The following is a 22,392-nucleotide window of genomic DNA, read 5'->3' on the forward strand; positions in this document are numbered from 1 at the left end:
CAGGCCATGCCTTCTTTTCACTACTACCATCGGCAGGAGATACAAAAGCCTTAGATCCCACACCACCAGGTTCAGGAATAGTTATTATCCTGAAACCATAAGGCTCTTGAACTGGCATGGAAAACTTCAATCACCACTACTCTGAACTGTTTCTACAACCTACAAACTCACTTTCAAAGGCTCCTGGTTGCTTGTCTTCACTGTTTATGTATAGCTTTTCATAAATTCCTCTGCTTTTGTTTTCCTGAAATTCCCACAACAAAACAAATCTCAAGGTAGTATATGGTAACATATACGTCCTGTGATAATGAATTTACTTTGCAAAAGGCCAGCGAGACCACCATGGATTACGGGGAGTAGAAATGTCAGACTTCCATGTAAGCAGAACAGTCCAGATTAGGATGATTCAGTCTTTCTGTATTTGCTCAAGGAAAGCCTGAGCTCAGCCTATCAGGAGATTCTGGACCTAGATGTAGCAGTGTTATCTACTACCTGAACAATAATACCATGCGTCCAAGAGGGAGGAATGGTCACACAATTGCTGCAATAGGTATATCTGCCACTAAGAGTCTGTAGGGAGAAAACAAGCAAAATCTACACATCTTCCAGACATAAGTGGAAGCAAGGAATTGGAATTTAGGATTGTTGAGGATGGAGATATTTTAATTTTGTAAAGAGAGACATATTGCTCTGGAGTGTAGGACAAACAATCTTACTATTTGAGTCCCTTTATGGTTCAGAGGTTGGATTGTGACAAAACATGGACGTTGTTTCAGCTTTGGTGCTGTGAGGATGTTTGAACATGTGCTTCTTCATTACCAATAACTTCCTGTATTATTTTGTTTTAAAGTCTTAATGTTTAAAAGACTCCTTAATTGTATTTCAAGCTGTTTTGTCAACTGTTTAACCCTTAAGTGCAAGGAATTCTTTGAACTGATTCCAATTGTGAATGGTTTGTAAGTGTTGTACGAAGTATGACAACTTGTGAGTTAATATTGATTTGCACGTAGTGGGGAGAAGGGAGCAGAGAGAGCTGGATTCCATACTGAATCCAGGTTGATTGTACCTGTTGGACCATAATGCCTCTCTAACACCACCTTCTGTATCACTCTTTTTTTCCGGCTCACTACTCGTAAATTATTGTCCTTCTTTACTAGCCATTTCTGCAGTACTCATTTTAAGAGGTAGGACTACATCCTTGAATGGTGTGTAGATATTTTTTCACTCCCTAATCCATCACAGCAGTCAATTTTTGCAGACTCCAGCTCCCTGACCATAGTTTGAGCTCATAGGACTAGATGTTTCAATCCCTTTGATAAGCAGAACCTAACTCGGATCATAGCATAGAGACCTTGAGGTGGGGCTTGGTAGGGGGCAAATGCTTCCCAGGGTCATCAGGTGGGCACCCCCCTTCTTAGATGTTGCATCAATTATGCCCACTACATCTCCAGAGGGCTGAACAGTGCAATGCGGCATACAAAGTGCACCCCCTGCTTCACATCTGGCCAGCCATGGGTCATTTTAGGGCCCAGCTACTGTCACTCATCTCCATCAATAACCAGTGGCTGCTTCACTCGGCTACCTCCAACACTTATTTTATAGCTTACGACTGGCCCTGGCCTCAGACTCCGATCCCTTCAGCAATCTGACCACGGAAGTAGTGAAACCAAAGTTTTGAACTACAGATGTTTTCTGAGGATGTGGCTGCCACCATTGATCAAGGTTTTCATCAACTTTCGTCCTGCCACGTGCGTCATAGAGACAGAGCCAGAGGGCACAGAAGTAAGCCCTTCAGCCCATCAGGGCCAGTGTGGATAGCATGGACCTTTATGCTGGCTGCCACATTCCCATCAATATCATTCCAATTTGATCCATTCCTTTGCTGTTGGTGCTTATCTAAAGACATAAATGCTATGAGAGTTCTGCCTCACTCTTAAGGCCAATTTATACTTCTGTGTCGAATCTACACCGTAGTCACCGCATGCCCTACACCATAGGGTGACGTGCACCTCTCCAGAAAAGTAACTCACTCATTGTGGTGATGCAGACGGCAACAACTGTGATTGGTCCAGTTGGTAGCATCGCATTTCCGGTTGCTTCTTCTCCGCCATGTCTCTACACCGATGTGAAATAGAGGAGCCAAATTGTCAAATCTATCTGCCAGCATGCAAAAATGTTCAAAATGCATTTCCTCATCCATGTCTCTCACAAAGAAACTCAACACAGTGGCATAGAAACCCCATTGCCAACTAGCATTTTGGCACACACCACACTGCTTGCTATGGTGTAGAGTCTATGCAGAAGTGAAAATCAGGCCTACGGCGTAGCCCATATGCTGAAATATAAATCAGCCTTTAGGCAACACGACTCCAACCACTCTTGGGTGAAAATGTCCCTTACGTTTCCTTTCAGCCTCTTTACCCCTTATCTAAAATTTGAAGGCAGGATACCATTGCCAGGGACATAGATTTCCCACTATTTGTCACATTTTTAATCCTTTGCCATCAGACTCTTCTGCTTTAGAGAAAACAAATCCAACCTGTCCAGCCCCATTTCATATCTGAACCTGTCCACTCCAGATGCTGGTGAAACTCCTTGATGCACCATCAATAACTCACTCTGAGACATAAAGGTGAGATATCGGCTTTTATTGACTAGAAGAAGGAACCAGCAGTGAGTGACCATCATACTACATCCTGGAGACTGAGGCCGAGCATCAGGTCTCAATCGCCTTTATACAGGGGCCTGTGGGAGGAGCCACAGGAGCAGTCAGCAGTTAGCCAGTGCAATCATGACCATCCAACTGTGCGGCAGCCAAAACAATACCAAATTCTCTGGTGTAGCCCAACCAATGTTTTCTCAATGTGAACCATAACCTTTCTGCTCCTAATTTTATGCCCTGTCCAATGAAGGCAAGTATCCTTTATGCCTTTTTAATCACCTTATGTACTCACACCTTCAGAGATCTTTAATTTCTATACTAGGGTCACCATCATTCAGTGTGTAAATGCTAATGAGTCATTTTACCCTTATTAACCATACTTTCTACATTCCTATTGAAATTACCAAACAACCATAGCCCCAGGACCTAGTACATCACTGGTCATAGGCTTCCAATCGCAAAAGCCACCCTCCCTATTATTCTCTCTCTCCCATTACATGTAATTTTGGATTCAATTTGCCAACTCATCTTGGTTTTGTATTGATTCTAAACTTTAGGACCTGTTTCTCAATGTTAAAGACTACATCAACCATGCTGCTGATGGCAATGCATCTTGTTACCTCTCTATTTGGTTACTTGGGATTGAGACACTGATTCAGAAAGTCAAGAGATATGGGATTCAGGGAAATCTAGCTGTTTGGTTACATAGAAGGCAAAGGGAAGTTGCAGATGGATCAGATTCTGCCTGAAGGTCCATGACCAGCGGTGTTCCACAGGGACCCCTGCACTTTTAGATTTTTATCTATTGACTTGGCAGATGACATAAAAGTTGGTGGAGTTATGGATAACTTAGAAGGTTGACATAGGTTACCATGGGACATTGACAAGATGCAGAGCTGGAATAAGAAGTGTTAGATGGAGTTAAACCCAAAAAGTTGTGAAGTGATTTATTTTGAAGGGTCGAATCTGAAGGCAGAATAGAGGGTTAATGGAAGAATTCTCAGAATGATCATTGGGTCCACTCCCATAGATCCCTCAAAGTCACAGCAAAAAAAGTTAGTGTTGTTACAAAAGTGTATGGTGTGCTAACTCCCATTAGTTGGGAGAATTAATTCAAGAGGAGTGAGGCAATGTTGTAGCTCTATAAAACCCTGGTTAGACTACACTTGGAATATTGTGCTCAGTTCTGGTTGCCCCCTTTATAGGAAAGATATAGAAGTATCAGTCAGGTTGCAGAGGAGATTTACCAGGGTGCTGCCTTGATTAGAGGGCATGTCTTATTAAGTCCTAGCTTCCTCAATCTAGGACTTTTCTCTCTGGAGTGAAGGAGGATGAGAGGTCACTTTTTCCCGGGGCAGAAATGGCCAGTGTGAGAGGCCATAATTTTGAGGTGATGAGAGGAAAGTATAGGGGAATGTTGGAGCAAGTTTTGGTTTATATATGAGCACAGAATGGTAAGTGTGTAGATTGCCCTGCCTTAGGTGGCAGTAGAGGCAAATACATTAGGGGAATTTAAAAAAACTCTTAGATAGGCACATGGACGATGGAGAATGGAGGGGTATGTCAGAGGGAAGGGTTATACTGATCTTGGGGTAGGTTAAAAGGGCAGCACAACATCGTGGGCAAATGGTCTGCACTGTGTTATAATGTTCTATGTTCTGTGGTCTAAGAGACATGAGCGACTGCTTCAGGCCAAAACGTTAAAAACACTTTTTCTCTTTCTCTTGCTACTCAACCTTCTGAGTTTCTCCAGCAAATTGTTTGTCAGAATGTTCCCCTATAAACCATGCTGACCATCTTTGATTAATCCCTGATTTTCCAACTGTAGATCTTTTAAATAATTCCTTACAGCTAAAACTACTCCATTATACTTAAAAATCAACTCTCACCCTTGACAGCAATCTACTACTACTAGATATACAAGTTCTGGCTGTATCAAATGGTACTGTATGCAGTTATAACTGATTAAGATCACATTTAACAGCAAACTGTAACTTAAAAAGTACTTTCCTGAAGTTAAGTGAAAGTTTAAGATAGCAGAGATCAGAGCCATGAGTTTGCTGTTTTTGAGGAAATGTTTAAATGCTGTACGTTGTCAATTCATTTGGATGTGGTCCAAATGTGGAGAGAGAGAGACACTGAAGTGGTCAATAGTTCAGATTTTAATGCAAACAGGGTTTTAAGGGAAAGGAAAACAATAAATGCTAGAACAAGGCGTGCCATTAATTAAATCTCTCAAACAGAAAGCTAGATACCAGCACTGCAGCTGAAAGGAATAAATACAAAATGAACGCTGCCAGTCTTCAGCATGATTCAACTCGACAGTCCAATTTCTCAGGCAAGGCCAAATGCAAGCAGGTAGTGCAACATTGCTGTGCTTTGCTCAAGTCTCAACAAGCGCTACAATAAAAAGGAGGGAGTTAAATACCACCATAATGAAATAAAAAACATTATTTGACACGTGCATATTCAGGAACGCAATTGCCAAATCTGCTGCACTGTGAGACTGTGGTTGTGACCGGTGCAGCTCCTGAGCCCTAACAGACATGTACCCACTGGAAGTCCCAGATGAGTGGCTTGTCCAAGATGTCCTCCGCTGGGATCTAAGAATGTTCTTCCAAACCATTCCTTTCCCAGTCCACAAGGTACAGGATCTTACCATGTATCTGGCGAGATGCCAGGAAGTGCTGCACTATATAGACCAGGGAAACATCAACCATAAGACCATAGGAGCAGAAGTAGGCCATTCAGCCCATCAAGTCTGCTCCGCCATTCAATTATGTGCTGATCCAATTCTTCCAGTCATCCCCACTCCCCTGCTTTCACCCCATACCCTTTGATGCCCCGGAGGAGGGGGCAGTAGGATGTCTGGAGCCAGGGGAGAGTAGTAACTGGCTTGAGCTGGGAAGCATGGAATACTGGGTGGATCTTTTTCATTTTGTGGCTCTTGACTTTCAGAGGAAGATCCCTTGATGCCAACCAGACCTCCTCTCCTGGTTTGAATGGCTTTTATCTACGGGTGGAGCCGATCCGCCTGCTGGGCCTGTTGTTTCTGGGTGCGCAGCAGAGAAGCCCTGGCTTGTCTTCAGGTGCTCGTAGCGCTGGATCAGCTGTTCAGCAGCCGGAACTCCTACATCAACCTCCTGATCAGGGCAGAGTGGGGGCTGGAATCCCTTCTGGCATTCAAAGGGAGACATACCTATGGAGGATGACTAGAGGTTATTGTGTGTTATCTCTGCCCAAACCAGTTGGGAGCTCCACGACGTGGGGTTGGAAGAGGTAAGGGCAGTGCAGGGTTGTCTCCACTCCTGGTTCACTCTCTCAGTCTGGCCATTGGATTGGGGGTGGAAACCGGATGAGAGGCTGGCTGTGGCTCCTACAAGAGAGAAGAAAGCCTTCCAAATGTGGGAAGTGAACTGTGGTCCATGATCAGACACTGTCTTGAGAAAAGCCGGGGAGCATGAACACATGTTGGGACATTCTGGGACACCAAAAATTGGTCACCAAAATTGTCTCTTTATGAATTCCTGGGTCTGTTGAATTCCTAGATGTCCAGCCAGATGGGAGGAGTGATCCCATTCCAACACTTCAGAGTGCACTGTGACAGGGACAAACGGCTGGTTGGTAGGTCTGTCGCCTGGGCCTGGGTCCGACTGTTGGGCGGCCCTCACCTCTCTGACTCTTCGCCACATCACTGGAGCAGCATTACAAGAGCGAGGAAGAAGGGGCTCTGATCCATTGAACTGCCCAGAGAGAGCCCTGGCCTTTGTATTCTTGCTGCCAGGACGATAAGTGAGGGTGAAATTGAACGGTGTGAAGGAGAGAGCCCACTGGGCTGGAAGAGAGTCCCTTTGTGTCCTGAATGTAGGAGAAGTTCCTGTGATCTGTACAGACCAAGAATGGATGCTCTGCCCCCTCCAGCCAGTGTCGCCATACCTCCAGGGCCTCCTTGACAGCCAGAAGTTTTCAGTTCCCAACATTGTAACTCCTCCTGGCTGAAGTCAAGCTATGGGAATGAAAAGCACAAGGGTGCAATGGGCTATCGGCAGAATAGTGCTGAGAGAGGACAGCTCCAATGCTGACATCCGATGCATCCAACTTGACTATGAATAGCTGCCTAGGTCTGGATGTTGCAGCACCAGGCCAGTGGTGAAATGTCACTTTAGTTCTGATCATGCTTGGCCGGAACCGCCTGTCCAATGGAGTCCTGCTGAAATCTTCCCAGTGAGTGCATTTATGGGAGCTGCAACAGAGCCGAAGCAGCGACAAAAGTTTGCAAATCCCATGAAGCACCCTAAGTGAAGATGGTCTGGGCCACTCTGCAACGGTCTGATCTTCACCCGGGTCTATCTGAACACTGGATGGGGCAAGTCTATAGCCCAAATACAACACCTGGTCTTTATGGAAATCACATTTCTTGAGCTTGGTGTACAGGTTATTTTTGAGGAGCCATCTGAGAACTCTCCAGACATGCTGGACATGTTCCTGATGAGAGCGGGAATAGATAAGGTTGTCATCTAAATACACAAAAACAAACTGGTTGAACATGTCCCTGAGCACATCGTTAACTAAGGCCTGGAAAACAACGAGAGCATTGGCCAGACCAAAAGGCATCACAAGGTACTCATAGTGGACATTAGAGATGTTCAAAGCTGTCTTCCATTCATCCCCATCTCTCATATGAACAAGACTGTAAGCATTGCGCAGATCAATTTTGGAAAATATGGTTGCTCCCTGGAGATGTTCAAACACAGATGCCTGGGAAGGATTAGTGCCAGGTAGAAGGTCTATGACCAGTCGTATGGCCAGTGTGGAGGCAATGTGGGTGGCCTTCATTTTACTGAAGACCTCAAGAAGATCAACATATTCAGCTGGAATCCCGGACAGGTCCACATCCTTAGCTGACACAGGAGGGGATTCATAGACTGCACCCTGAGTTGGAAGCACACAGATAGACAGACATCCCAGTCCCCACTCCAGGAGTGCTTTAAGAGACAAATCAATCCATGGGTTATGTCGGAACAACCAGGGAGACCAAGCACCAGTGACAGCTCAGGCAAATCAACCGGAAAGAAAGAGAATTCTTCATGATGATTGCCTTCGAGCACCAGTTGGAGGGGTTGGGTGGAAGGGTGAATCTGGCCGGTGGCCTGAGGTCGACCTTCTGGGTCACCAAGATGTTGATCAGTTCTCTTAATTCCTGAGTCAGAATTCTCCACCTTTGAGCCAGAGAGATGTCCATGAGATTCCTGGCTGCACCAGAGTAGATATTTTCCTTAAGTTCATGGGTCTAAGACAAGGAAGCCGGGAGCATCACACAGTTAGGAGAAGCTGTCTACAGAGAGACCCAAACCATCAGAACTCCACTTCCTGTTGAGCAGTTTCCTCTTTTACTGGACTCTTGGGTCATGCCACCCGGAAGTGTCCTGGATCGCCATAATAGAAGCAGGAAACTATTCTCCTGTGCCAATCTCATTCCTCCTGAGATAGGCATATGCACCCCACTTGCATAAGACTCTCTGTGGACTGGGTGATGGGTGACGAGGGAGAGGGAGGAAGGACAGTGATCAGATGGCACGTAGGAAGCTTGAAACACCCTTTCCCTGCGCAGTCATCAACTCGAATAGCCAGATTAATCAGGTCATTCAGAATATCCTGCTTATCATGGACATCAACCTTGCGTTGAACCCCTGTGTTCAGTCCACACTGGAAAGCAGTGATGAGAGATCTCTCATTCCATGCCGTCTCTATTGCAAGTGTGCGGAAATTGACTGCATAGGCTTTCACCATCCTTCTGCCTTGGCGCAGGTCCAAAAGTCGGTGGGCAGCCTCCTGATCCCATACTGGAAGGTCAAAAGCTCTCCTAAACTCTGCCACGAAGTGTCAGAACGACTGGGCTGTGGAGTATTCTTGCTCTTGTAAGTGTTGAACAGACTGAGTGGAAGTCCATCTCGGAGATTAACTATGTACACCATTTTTCATGCATCATCACCAAAATGATCAGGCTGGGCTTGAAATGTCAGCTCGCATTGGGAAATAAAATTCCTGGAGCATCAGAACCACCAGAATATCTGCCAGGTGGTGGAATACGGTCCCTGTATGGACGCAGGAGTCTGTGGGGGTCTGGTCTGGGTGCCGGAGTGGGACCATTAGTGGCAGAGACTGTCGAGGTTTGAGAAAAGGAGAACCTGCGAGACGCTGGGAGTGGGACTGACATGGCCAGAGGCTGCTGAATTGTGTGGCTGACCACAGTGAGCTGGTGGATGGCGGCTGTGAGAACAGAAATTGCAGACACCTGTGTCCAATTGTCAGTGGTGAGCTGTTCAACTGTTGCAGCCAGAGATGATACCTGTTCCTCCAGATGAGAGTGGGCTTGTTGGCACGGGATTATCTGCCTCATTGCCTCTGTAACTTCACTCAGAACAGATTCCATTGCCCATGGCTTGTGAATCTCAGGGCCAAGGTCAGCTGCTCTCCCTCTGCTGGGTCTATCTTTGTGTGATCAAGACCTGCTGCCAGTTTGTTTGGATATGGCCCAAGTGCGGAGCAAGAGAAACTGAAATGGGTCGATGGTTCACAGACTTTAATGCAAACAGAGTTAGAGGGAAAAGAAAGCAATAAACGTTAGGCCAATCAGGGCCATTAACTAAAACTCTCAAATGAACAAATTAAATGCCAACATCGCAGCTGAAAGGAATATCCAAATACAAAATTAATACTGCCAGTCTTCAGTGTGATTCAACTCGATGGTCCACATCTCAGGCAAGGCCAAATGCAAGCTGCTGGAGTAACGTTGCTGCGCTTTGCTCATCTCGACAAATGCCGCAATGAAGAGAAGGGAGCTAAATACCGCCATAATGAAATAATAATTAGCTAACACGTGCATTTTCACAAGCACAATAGCCGAATCTGATGCGCTGCTGAGTCCGTGGTTCTGACATTTCTGGAAGAATGGAAGAATGTCCTCTTTAACGTATTTCAGTATGTTAATGTGTTTTAAAGAATAAAAATGCCCGTTAAAAAAACCAGGAAAGCTTACAACAAACTGAAATCCTGAGCGTACTTGGCATTCCAAAACGGAGGTAAAAGCTGGTGAAGCACATTGAACAGAGAGGAGTTCAAAATGAAACAATTGCTCGGCATACATCACCTGAATTCCCATCTACTTACAAATGCCAACACAAATAGACTGCTGCCTAATGAATTTACCAAATTTATGAAAGGGATAAACAGACCCAGTTCAAGGGCTGTGTGCACACACCCATAGCTTCCATTGCCCTTCAACATAAAAACGACCTCAAGAAGAATTTTAAAGCATCTCCACTTCACAATACAGTAAAATAGTGACAGTGTAAAATAAATTCAAGGCAGTTTGGGTGATTTCATTATACATTATTATTCAAATATTACTGAATAATTTAGGTAGAGTAAATGCCTCTGAAATGTTGCTACTGTACCAACTTCTACCACTTCCCTTGGCTATGCATTTTCAACACCAACTACTCTGTGTAAAAATACTCGACTTGCACATTTCCTTTAAAATTCTCCCCTCTCACGTTAAAGCTTTGCCCTCTAGTACGTAACATTTCCATTCAATTCTATCTATGCCTCCCAATTATTTATACCTCTGTGAGGTCATCTCGCAGTCTCTGCTGCACCCAAGAAAACAATTCAAGTTTGCCAAACCTCAGCCTATGGCTAATACTTTCGAATCCAGTCAACATCCTGGTAAACGTTCTACTACAAAAACCTCTACATTGTTCCTGTAATGTGCTGACCAGAACTCAACGAAAAATTATAAATTGCCCTAACCAAACGGGAGCATGAATTCCTGACCTTTATTCTCAATACCCAACTGATGAAGGCAAGTAAGTTGTGCACCTTCTTTATCACTATCTACTTGTGTCCTATTTTCAGAACACTATGCACATGCACCCCAAGATCTTCCTGTACATCAACACTTCTGAGGGTCCTGCAATTTACTGTCTACATTCCTTTTTTCATTCAACCTCTCTATGTACAATTGTTCACACTTGTCCCAATTAAACTCTTCTCTGCTCACTTTTCTGAAAGCTTTCATGTAATTTGCTATTAGTAATTAACCCTCTTATATTTTCATCCAAATCACTTTATTATATCATAATCAAAGGAGAACTAATCCTTTGGAATATACCTTCTGTCAGAACTTCACCCCTTCACCACTGCCCTGTGCTTTCTGTGGCCAATCTGATTTTGAATCTAATATACCAAGTCTCCATGGATCCCATGTTCCTTAATCATCAAGACTGGCCTCTCATGAGGAATGTTGCCAAAAGTTTAAAGTCCATTTATACAACATCTCAGGCCCTACCCTCATTCCCATTCATTTTGATCTCCTTCTAAAAATAAAAAAATCAAATTCATGAGGCATGGCCCCCCCTGCACAAAACCATGCTAACTTTCCCTCATGTTTATGCTTTTCCAGATGTGAGTAGATCTTATCCCCAACAATATTCACAAATAATTTCCTAACATGGACGTAAGGCTCAATGGCCTAAAATTTCCTGTTTGTCTTTTTTAAACAGAGGAACATTCTTGAGTCCTCTGCTCATGAAACAGGATACAAAGGTCAGTGTCAAGACTCCAGTAATCCCTTCTCATCTCTCTCATTAACATGGAATGGATCCCATCAGATCTTGAGGATTTATCCATCTCCATGTTCAAAAGCACCAACTCGGCTTCCATCTTGATAGTAACATACCCTAGAATGTCAACATCTCCATCCCTAATCCATGCCCAGACTGCATTTTGGAAAATCTGATCACTTGGCTGTGCTTCTCCTACCTCCATACAGGCAGAAGTTAAAGAACAAGGATCCAGAGATTAGTGCAACAAAGAGGTGGTATTGGTAGGTAGAGGAGCAGCTATGGGATTGCTTCAAGTCAGTGGACTAGCCCATGTTCAAGGACTCGTCTAAGGATCTGAATGAATACACCATTGTTGTCACAGACTTAATAAAAACGGTCATAGACTTGCACTAACACACAATCATACAGACTGTTCCCCAACCAGAAGTCCTCAGTGGACCATGAGATCTACAATCTGCTGAGGGCCAGATAAAAGGCATTCAAGGCTGGCAACCAAGAATGTTACAAGAGATTCAGATAGAATCTCCAGAAAGAGATCTATTTCATGGGCGAAGTGACAATTCTGGACTAAACATGAATCAGCTTGAATAAACTTGATGCTTTACAGTTTGGCAGGACTTGAATGCCATTACATCTTACAAAGTGAAATCAAGTGACATAAGTGATATCAGGTTTTCACTTCCAGATGAGCTCAATGCCTTCTATGCTCGCTTTGATTATCGAAACATGGAGGAACCATCACAAAATCCCACGGCCCCGATGATCCTGTGATTTCAGTCTGTGAGGCTAATGTGAGAGCATCCTTCAGGAGGGTGAACCTATGGAAAGCACTTGGCTTAATATAGGCCGCGTACTAAAGACCAGTGCTGATCAACTGGCTGTAGAATTCCCTGAAATCTTTAACCTCTCACTTGAGTATTCTGAAGTACCCACCTGCTTCAAGAAGGCTTTAATTATAACAGAGCCTAAGAAGAACATGGTAACCTGCCTCAAAAACTATCATCCAGTAGTACTTACATCCACAATGATGAAGTTGCTTGTGAAGCTGGTGAAGAAACATATCAACTTCTGCCTGAAAAGTGACTTGGATCTACTCCAGTTTGCCTACCGGCAAAACAAGACCACAGCAGATGCTCTTCACTCAATCCTGGAACAAAGATTCATACATCAGGATGTTCTTCATCAGCCACAGCTCAGCATTCAGGACCATCATCCTGAAAGCTAATCAATAAGCTCCAAGACCTTGGTCTCAATACCCTCTTGTGCAATTGGATCCTCGATTTCATCACTTACAGAACCCAGTCAATTTGGATTGGCAATAACACCTCGTCCACACTTTCCATCAGCATACATTCACCATGAGGCTGTGTGCTTAGCCACCTGCTTTACACTTATGACTGTTTGGCTAAGCACAGGTCCAATGGCACATTTAAGTTTGATGATGACATTGCCATGGCAAGACAGTTTGAAGTGGTGATGAATCAGTAGATACAAGGGAGACCGAAAAATCTGTCTGAGTGGTGTCATAATATCAAACTCTTACTCAATGTCAAGAAAACCAAGGAACTGATTATTGACTTCAAGAGATGGAAACCAGAAGTCCAGAGCCACTCCTCATCAGAGGATTAGACGTGGAGAGGGTCAGCAAGTTCATAGAAACATAGAAAACCTACAGCACAATACAGACCCTTCAGCCCACAAAGTTGTGCCGAACATGTTCCTACCTTAGAAATTACTAGGCTTACCCATAGCCCTCTAGTTTTCTAAGCTCCATGTACCTATCCAAAAGTCTCTTAAAAGACCCTATCATATCTACCTCCACCACCATTGCTGACAGCCCATTCCATGCACTCACCACTGTTGTGTAAAAAACTTAACCCTGACATCTCCTCTGTACCTACTCCTCAGCACCTTAAACCTGTGTCCTCTTGTGGCAACCATTTCAGCCCTGGGAAAGAGCTTCTGACTATCCACACGATCAATGCCTTTCATCATCTTGTACACCTCTATCAGGTCACCTCTCATCCTCTGTTGCTCCAAGGAGAAAAGGCCGAGTTCACTCAATCTATTCTCATAAGACATGCTCCCCAATCCAGGCAACATCCTTGTAACTCTCCTCTGCACCCTTTCTATGGTTCCCACATCCTTCCTGTAGTGAGGTGACCAGAACTGAGCATAGTACTCCAAGTGGGATCTGACCAGGGTCCTATATAGCTGCAACATTACCTCTTGTTCCTAAATTCAATTCCACGATTGATGAAGGCCAATTCACCGCATGCCTTCTTAACCACAGAGTCAACCTGTGCAGCTGCTTTGAGCGTCCTATGGACTCGGACCCCAAGGTCCTTCTGGTCCTCCACACTGCCAAGAGTCTTACCATTAATACTATATTCTGCCATCATATTTGACCTAGCAAAATGAACCACTTCACACTTATCTGGGTTGAACTCCGTCTGCCACTTCTCAACCCAGTTTAGCATCTTATCAATGTCTTGCTGTAACCTCTGACAGTCCTCCACACTATCCACAACATCTCCAACCTTTCTGTCATCAGCAAATTTATTAACCCGTCCCTCCACTTCCTCATCTAGGTTATTTATAAAAATCACAAAGAGTAAGGGTCCCAGAACAGATCCCTGAGGCACACCACTGGTGACTGACCTCCATGCAGAATATGACCCATCTACAACCATTCTTTGCCTTCTGTGGGCAAGCCAGTTCTGGATCCACAAAGCAATGTCCCCTTGGATCCCATGCCTCCTTACTTTCTCAATAAGTCTTGCATGGGGTACCTTATCAAATGCCTTGCTGAAATCCATATACACTACATCTACTGCTCTTCCTTCATCATTGCGTTTAGACACATCCTCAAAAAATTCAATTGATCTCGTAAGGCACAACCTGCCCTTGACAAAGCCATGCTGACTATTCCTAATCATATTATACCTCTCCAAATGTTCATAAATCCTGCCTCTCAGGATCTTCTCCATCAAATTGCCAACCATTGAAGTAAAACTCAGAGGAACCTGTCCTTGGAAATTATGAAGAAAACATGGCAGTGCCTCTACTTCCTCGGGAATTTGCGAAGATTTGGCATGGCATCTAAAACTTTGACAACCTTGTATAGATGCTTGGTGCAGATGGCTGCCGGGGCTCCATCAAGAAGGTGACTCGTACAAGCAGCTCTGATGGAAGTCATCAAATATTCTCATTTCAGCCTGCTGCAGCTGAGAACTACAACTATGTCTAAATTAGAATCAGGTTTATTATCACCGGCTTGTGTTGTGAAATTTCTGAACTCAGCAGTAGCAGTTCAATGAAATACATTATAACATGGAAAGAAAAATAAATAAATAAATAAATAAATAAGTTGATCAATTACAGTAAGCATATATGTATATTGAATACATTAAAATAATGCAAAAACAGAAGTAATATGTTTTTTAAACAAGTGAGGCAGTGCTCATGGATTCAATGTGCATTTAGGAATTGTATGGTAGAGGAGAATCACTGAGTGTTTACCTTCAGGCTTCTGTACCTCCTTCCTGATGGTAACAATGAGAAGGCAGCATGTCCTGGGTGATGGGGGTCCTTTATAATGGACAATGCCTTTCTGAGACACCGCTTCTTGAAGATGTATTGGGTACTATGGAGGCTAGTACCCAAGATGGAGGTGACTAATGTTACAACTTCCTGTAGCTTTTTTTGGTCCTTTGCAGTATCCCCTCCCCCCATACCAGACAGTGACGCAAGCGGTCAGAACACTCTCCACGGTACATCTATAGCAGTTTCTGAGTGTTTTAGTTGACAAACCAAATCTCTTCAAACTCCTAATGAAAAATAACTACTGTCTCACCTTCTTTATAACTGCATCAATATGTTGGGACCAGGTTAGATCCTCAGAGAGCTCGACATCCTGGAATTTGAAATTGCTCACTCCCTCCGCCTCTGATCCCTCTTTGAGGGTTGGTTCTTGTTCTCTCATCTTACCCTTCCTGAAGTGCACAATCAACTCTTTTGTCTTACTGACATTGATTGCAAGGTCGTTGCTGTGACACCACTCAACAATCTCACTCCTGTATGTCCTATCACTTCCACCTGAGATTCTACCAACAAAGGTTGTATCATCAATGAATTTAAAGATAGCTACACAGTCATGGGTATAAAGGGAATAGAGCAGTGGGCTAAGCACACATCCCTGAGGTGCACCAGTGTTAATTGTCAACAAGGAGGAGATATTATCACTAATTGTCTGGACAGTTAGTAACATTGTTTTAAGGTGATTAAAAACTCTTTTACTACTTAAAGTTGACAGAACTTGAATGGATTCTAGTGGCTGACGCAGTCCCCTTTAAGACAGTGGAAGAGAGGATGCTGCTCTAATTTAAAAGTTTGTTTAAGGAAGTGTGGCTTTCAACTCCCAATGCCGACCATCTTGATGGCAAGCATACGGTCTCTGGTAAATAAAATTGAAGATCTCAGAGCTAAATTTCGGTACCAGAGGGACTTTAGGACCAGTAGTTCTTTTCGTTTCATGGAACTTTGGTTAACTCCCTCCATTCCCAACACAGCGATACAGCTTGATGGGTTCAATAGACTCCACCAAGATAGGGCTGCTGAGTGTTTCAAAGGCAGAGGAGATGGAGTATGCTCTATGATCAACTCCTTGTGGTGTACAAATGTTGTGGTGCTGTCCCAGTCCTACTCTTCCGACCTGGAAAATCTCGCCATCAAGTGTTATCCATTTTATCTGCCACGGGAGCCTTCAGTGATCATTTTGGTCGTGGTGTACATCCAACCTCAGGCTAGTGTCAAACAAGCTCTAGTCGAACTGAGCGATGTAATAAACAGGCAAGAAACAGTGCATATTGATACCTTCCTTATCATTTTGGGGGTCTTAACCAGACCAACTTGAAAAAGTCTCTAAATAATTATTACCAACAAATCACTTGTAGCACTAGAGGAACCAACACACTGGAGCACGGTTACACCACCATCAAATGTGCTTACTGTGCCATTCCACGCCCACACTTTGGAAAGTCTGATCACCCACTGTACTTCTACTGCTTGAGTGTAGGCAGAGACTGGAGACTGCAGCACCAAGAAGGTATGGACAAGGGAGGCTCTGGGGTGCTGACAGGACTACTTTAAATCAGTGGACTGGACTGTGTTCAGGGATTCATCATGTCTGAATGAGTATGCCACACCTATCACTGACTTCATTAAAACCTGTGTGGATGAGTGTGTGCCTACCAGAACCAGGGGCTTCATAGACTGCTGAGGGTTAGATCTGTGACATTCAAGTCTGGCGATCCAGGAACGTACAAGAAAACCATGTACAGCTTGCAGAGGGCTATCTCAAGAGCAAAGCAACACTTATGAATGAGGTTGAAGGCAAAATCGAATGCATGTCAACTCTGGCAGGATTTGCAGGTGCGTCAAGGTAAAACGGAACATCGTGAATGGCAGCGATGCTTCACTCCCAGATGAGCGCAATGCCTTTTATTTACACTTTCAAAGGGAGAATAAAACTACAGCTCATGAGAATCCCTGCAGCTCCTCGTGGTCTTGTGAGCTTTGTCTCGGAGGCCGACATCAGCTGCCCTTCAAGAGGGTGAACCCTTGGACGGCAACAGGCCTTGATAGGAAACCTGGTAAGGCTCTGAAAACCTGTGTCAACTAATTGGTGAGGTTCTTCAAAGACATTTTTCAATCTCTCATTGCTACAGTCAGAAGTTCCCAACTGCTTCAAAAAGGCAACAATTATACCAGTGCCCAAGAAGAGCAGTGTGTGCTGCCTTAATGACTATCGTCCAGGAGCACTCATACCTACTGTGATGATTTGCTTGAGAGGTTCTTTATGGCTAGAATTGACTGTTCTCTCAGCAAGGACCTGGACTCACTGCAATTTGCCTATCGCCACAATAGGTCTAAGGTGGATGTGATCTCATTGGCTCCTTACATAGCCTTGGTTCATGTGAATAATACAAATATCTACGTCAGGATGCTATTTATTGACTGCAGCTCAATGTTTAACACAACCATTCCTACAGTTCTGAATGAAAGGCTTTGGAACCTAGTCCTCTGTATCCTCCTCTGCAAATGGAACCTTGACTTCCTAGCCCACTGCTCTACTCTCTCTACACCCATGACTGTGTGGTTTGGTGTAGCTCAAATGCCTTCTATAAATTTACCGATGATACAACTATTGCTGGCAGAATTTCAGATGGTGATGAGAAGGAGATATGTCAGCTAGTTGAGTGGTGTCGCACCAGCAGTCTTTCACTCAACGATAGCAAGATCAAAGAACTGATTGTGGACTTCAGAAACATTAAGATGAGGGAATATACACCAGTACTCATAGAGGGATCAGAAGTGGAAAGAGTGAGCAATTTTAACTCCCAGGATTTCAATATCTCTGAGGATCTAACCTGGCTACAAAAGGCACAACATGGCTACATTTCACTAGGAGTTTGAGATTTGTTATGTCACCAGAAACACTTGACAATTTCTGCAGTTGTATCACATAGAGCATTCGAACTTGCTGCCATCACCAGCTGGTATGGAGGAGGGGCGGGGGCTACTGTACAGGATCAAAACAAGTAGCAGAGAGTTGCAAACTTAGTCAGCTCCATCATGGGCACTTGCCTTCATTGTACCCGGGACATCTTCAAGGAGCGATGCCTCAAAAAGACGGCATCCATCATTAAGGACCCCCATCACTCAGGTCATGCCTAGTTCTCATTGTTACTATCAGAAAGGTGGTACAGAAGCCTGAAGTCACAGTCAGTGATTCAGGAACAGCTTCTTCCCTATTGCCGTGCAACTTCTGAATGGACATTGAACCCATGAACACTACCTCACTACTTTTTTATTTCTATTTTTGAACTGCTTATTTAATATGACTATTTAATATATATACTTACTATTATTCTGTTATTATGTATTGCACTGTACTGCTGCCACAAAGTTAACACATTTCACAACTTATGCCGGTGAACCTGATTCTGATTCTACATGAAAACCTGGTATGGGAACACCAATGTCTTGAACAGAAAGTCCTACAAAAAGTAGTGGATAAGACCCAGCCCATCACAGGTAAAGCCCTCCCCGCCGTTGAATATATCTACACAGAGCTTGGTCACAGGAAAGCAGTACTCATCATTAGGGACCTCCACAACCTAGGTCATGCTCTCTTCTCACTGCTGCCATCAGGATATTGGTACAAGAGCCTCAGGACTCACACCACCAGGTTCAGAAGCTGTTATGACCCTTCAACCAACAGGCTCCTGAACCAGAGGTGAAAACTTCACTCAGCTTCTACTTGCCCCCTCCCTGAACTGTTTCCACAATCTGTGGACTTGCTTTCAAGGTCTCTCCATCTCATGTTCTCAATGTTTATTTATTTATCATCATTGTCATCATTACTTCTTTTTTATTTCTTTCTGTTTGTACTTGTGCAGTTTGTTGTCTTTTGCACACTGGTTGTCTGCTGTTTGTGTGGCCTTTCATCGATTCTATTATGGTTATTGGATTTACTGAGTATGCCCGCAAGAAAATAAGTGACGGAGTTGTTTATATGGTGACATATATGTACTTTGATATTAAATTTGCTTTGACCTTTGATCTCTTGATCCATCATGCTCTTGTCTGTAGTGAATACCAAAGCACAGTACTCACCTATTACCTTATCTACACCGTCTGGCTCCAGACATAAATTTCCAAGAGTACACCTACTGCTCTCTTGTTTTTAATGTATGAATAAAATACCCGAGATTCTCTTGAACCCTTACAAAGATATTTCATGTTCCCCTTTTGCTCTCCTGATTCTCTGTGTTCTCTTCTGCTTCATTTATTTACCTCAAAAGACTTTCTTAAACTTTACATAGGTTCTTTTACCTACAGCTTCAACTAAGTAGATTTATAGAAGCTATCTGACAGTAAATGTGATGTAGCCTAGCAACAGTAGTTGGCTACTTATGGTATTTAAATTTTTTAGAAAAGAAATAAGATATGAATTTCTCTGTCCCTTAAAAACAGCTGCTAAAAAGTTTTGGCACTGAAGTGCAATTTTCAATCATGGCCACTCTGCCTGAGAGAAGACCCATAATGCATTGCTTTCCTCACTGGTATATACCCATGACATTTTAGCAGAATTAGTGAAGGTAAAACTCAGCAGGGGTGTTCAGTGTTCGACTACTAAGTACACATGGCAACTTATTCAAACAATGCTATTATTCCAGGCACCTTGCATCTTGACCTTGGAGCTGTCAAGCCAAGGGCTTCAGGATCCTTCCCCGTTCTGAGATGATGTGCTAATGGGAGAACATGGAAAGATAAATCAACATCAGTTGTGAGGAGCCGGTTGAGAAATGGAAAGGGTTCCGCCTCAGGGAGCTAAGTGATGATAATGGTGTTACGTTTTGGCAGTGTTTTTTCCCCTCTCTTTAAAGTTGTACATTGTAAAGCTTTCTGTTTGCATTATTTCTTTCTTATCGAGAATAAAGTCTATTTTTAGGGGCAAAAAAGTCAGGTGTGAGGCACAGTGGCCCCGATACAAGCGTGAAAGACTTCTTTAATTTATTCTAGGTAAATACGTTTCCCATAAATCCCATCTGAATATACCATTGACACTGTCCTTTAGGCTGCCAAGCCATTGCTGACACATACATAAACACACTTTCACACTCTGCAAGAGAAGATTGCTCAATTGCAAATTGGAAGTTCCACCCTTTAGTCTCAGTGACACAATTCTCTTGAGAACCCACTGCTGTTAATCATCGCCTTTGTACCGTGAGGCTAACAACTGGTTAGGGCCCAACATTATTGCAAATCACAGTACCTACAAAACTTACTTAGCATATTCTATAATCTTGCTGTTTCTTCTGCTCCTATTCAATAACAAGTCACAAGAGCACCCTAATTACTCATATCCTCTCCCCCCCACCCCCACTCGCTGTTATGCTTTAAAAAAAATTCAGACCTGCAGGCAGTCCCTTTGGAGGAGAGACACATGCCATTTGGCCAGATAATCGCAGTACCAATTTCCACCAAGGTCAAAGTCAATGCTAGTTTTGTTGTGGGTGATCAGGAAGGGAACTACAAAAGGGGAGTCTGCTGCTGATGCATCTGGAGAAGACTGGCATGTTATCTGGTCTGTCAAAAGTGGAGAAGTGAAGTACTGGACTATCCTGCTCCAATCACTTAGAAAACTTTGCTTACTTCATGGCAGTTTTGTCTGTTAAAGGTGACAGATCTCCTGATGCTTCAGTTCTTGGACAACTGATAGTGGGAGTGTGTCTCGCCAAATACACTAACAGATAAGCCCTTCAGACACATCTATACGCAGAGCCTCCTACAGACTACCTCATTATAGTACAGAGTTCAAAGTAAATTTATTATCAAAGTACATATATCTTCATTTCCTTGAAGGCATTTTCAAGAAAAAAAGAAATGCAATGGAACTTTACAAAAATCTAAACATAAACAGACAAAAAATAACAAACAGCCACTGTGCAAATAAAAATAATACTGAGAACATGAGTTGTAAGAAGTCCTGGAAAGTGAGTCTGTACGTTATAGAATCCGTTCAGAGTAGTGGTGAGTGAAGTTATCCACGTCGGTTCAGAAGCCCTGATGGTTGTAAGGTAATAACTGTTCCTGAACCTGGTGGTGTAAGACACAAGGCTCCTTTACGTCCTGTCCGATGGTAATCATGAGTAATGGGCCTGGCCTAGATGGTGGTGGTCTTTGACAATGGATACTGCTTTCTTGTGGCAGTGCTCCATGTAAATGTATTGGTTTGTGGGGAGTGTTTCATCTGTGATGGGCAGGTCTATCTAGCACCTTCTGTAGAATTTTCTGTTCCTGGGCATTGGTGTTTCCATATCAGACTCAGTTAGGATCCTCCTCACTTTGCTGATGTTGAGTGAGGCTGCTGTTGTGACACCACTCAACCAGACTTTCAATCTCACTCCTATAAGCCAATTAGACACCATCTTTGATTTACCCAATCACAGTGCTGTCATCAGGAAATTTAAATACGACATTGGAGCTGTACTTACCCATACAATCATAGTTATAAAGTGAGTAGGGAAGCGGGCTACACACACAGCCCTGGGTGAATCTGAGCTAATGTAAGTGTGGAGATGTTGTTCCCAATCCGTACTAACTGGGGTCTGCCAGGGAGGAAATAGAGGATTCAGTTGCACAGGGAACCGTCCTCCTCCAGATTCACCAGAGCAGAGCTTTGATTTGGAGGAAATCAGCACCGTGCTCTCCTGGCCTAACTGCTACCCATCACTGGTAGCTGTCTCTCCATACGAAATTCAGAGGGAACTCCTGCAGTAATAAAAGGGTATCAGTGGGTGAGGAGGGGGTACAGTTAATTGGAGGCAACACACACAAAATGATGGAGGAACTCAGCAGGTCAGGCAGCATTTATGGGAATGAATAAAAGGCCAATATCCTTCTTCATCACTGTCCTTTCCTTCCTTCTTGTAGGTCCTCTGGCAATACTGGGTTGCCTTAAGACCCTCTTGTGTCTTGGCTGGGCTATACAGAGCTAATAGTACCAAAGTATTAATCACTATGTACCCTGGATTCCTCAACTACCTGTGGAAGCTAGGCACCTGAAATGATCAGCTAAGGTACACTTGATTTCCCAACAAAGTTATATTAGTGAGTTAAATAACAGAGAATAGTTCTGCTGGTGAAATCCTTTCTTGTGCATGGCCCAAACTGTGTATAAATTACATATGCAGGGTTGCATAGGAGCTAATGTCATTGTTACAGACTCTGAGCACCAGAGTGTACAGAGCATGCCAAGATCTTCCTAAAGAGGGAAATGCAAGTAATTAAATTTGGTGTTCCAGTCTCTGGGGGAAAGCAAACACCAGCATAATGAATCTGAGGTATGGTATTTGCAAGCCAGTCACAAAATCCCACCAGCTCGTGTGCATCTTTAAGCATAGATAGATATTTGATCTTGGTTGCAAAGACCTAATTTCCAGGAACGTGCCAACGTCACAGCTAGTCAGCCAGTTGGGCTACTTCGGAAATAAGTTATTGTGCATGTAAACACAAAGAGGTCTTGTCTCAATC

At 43.6% G+C, this 22,392-nt stretch overlaps 1 protein-coding gene across 4 annotated transcripts in view; it reads right to left on the reverse strand.

The window, feature by feature from the left end:
• LOC132398223 (cysteinyl leukotriene receptor 1-like) overlaps positions 1–22,392 on the reverse strand; it is a 66,688-nt gene that overhangs the window by 21,718 nt on the left and 22,578 nt on the right. The window contains exon 2 of one of the 4 annotated variants that reach the window (XM_059977345.1): positions 2,031–2,115. The exons of 2 other annotated variants lie outside the window; for them this stretch is intronic. The gene's annotated coding sequence lies outside the window, so the exon portion shown is untranslated. Of the gene's footprint in view, positions 1–2,030; positions 2,116–22,392 lie in introns of those variants that run through there. One more of the 4 variants, XM_059977344.1, reaches the window with a different exon arrangement.

The sequence above is a fragment of the Hypanus sabinus genome, chromosome 8, assembly GCF_030144855.1.
Source record: "Hypanus sabinus isolate sHypSab1 chromosome 8, sHypSab1.hap1, whole genome shotgun sequence".
Taxonomy (NCBI): Eukaryota; Metazoa; Chordata; class Chondrichthyes; order Myliobatiformes; family Dasyatidae; genus Hypanus; species Hypanus sabinus.